Source organism: Pteropus alecto, unplaced genomic scaffold (assembly GCF_000325575.1).
Source record: "Pteropus alecto unplaced genomic scaffold, ASM32557v1 scaffold59, whole genome shotgun sequence".
Taxonomy (NCBI): Eukaryota; Metazoa; Chordata; class Mammalia; order Chiroptera; family Pteropodidae; genus Pteropus; species Pteropus alecto.
The window spans coordinates 4771628-4771981 of NW_006443292.1; the positions used below are offsets into that span (position 1 = coordinate 4771628).

At 57.1% G+C, this 354-nt stretch overlaps 1 protein-coding gene across 1 annotated transcript in view; it reads left to right on the forward strand.

Moving 5' to 3' along the window:
- Window positions 1-354, forward strand: part of ALDH1A3 (aldehyde dehydrogenase 1 family member A3) — a 30341-nt gene that overhangs the window by 21888 nt on the left and 8099 nt on the right. The window lies entirely within an intron of this gene.

Below are 354 nucleotides of genomic sequence, written 5' to 3' on the forward strand. Positions count from 1 at the left end.
CAGGGGTGAAAAATGCAGCACCCACCGGTCAGGGGACACAGTCCTGCCGTTGTGCCTGTAACCACCCTGCGAGACAGCGTCCCACGGAAAACGTCTTGTCTGTGCATCCCGCGTGCAGGGGCTACTCCCAAGTTCAAGGGCTGGGGAGTCTCAGAAGCCCTGGAGAAATGCGAAACCCAGCATCTGCGTTTGGCCGCTGTTGCTTATCTCCATTTCATTTTCATCCTTCCCTTCAGACTTCAACCATCACGCACCCGAAAAGAACCTTTGGACACGCGTTCTCGTCCAGTCATCGTTTTCCGTGCGTCCTAGCGACCTGCAGAGACACACGGCGAGGAGAGACACGCGTCTCCC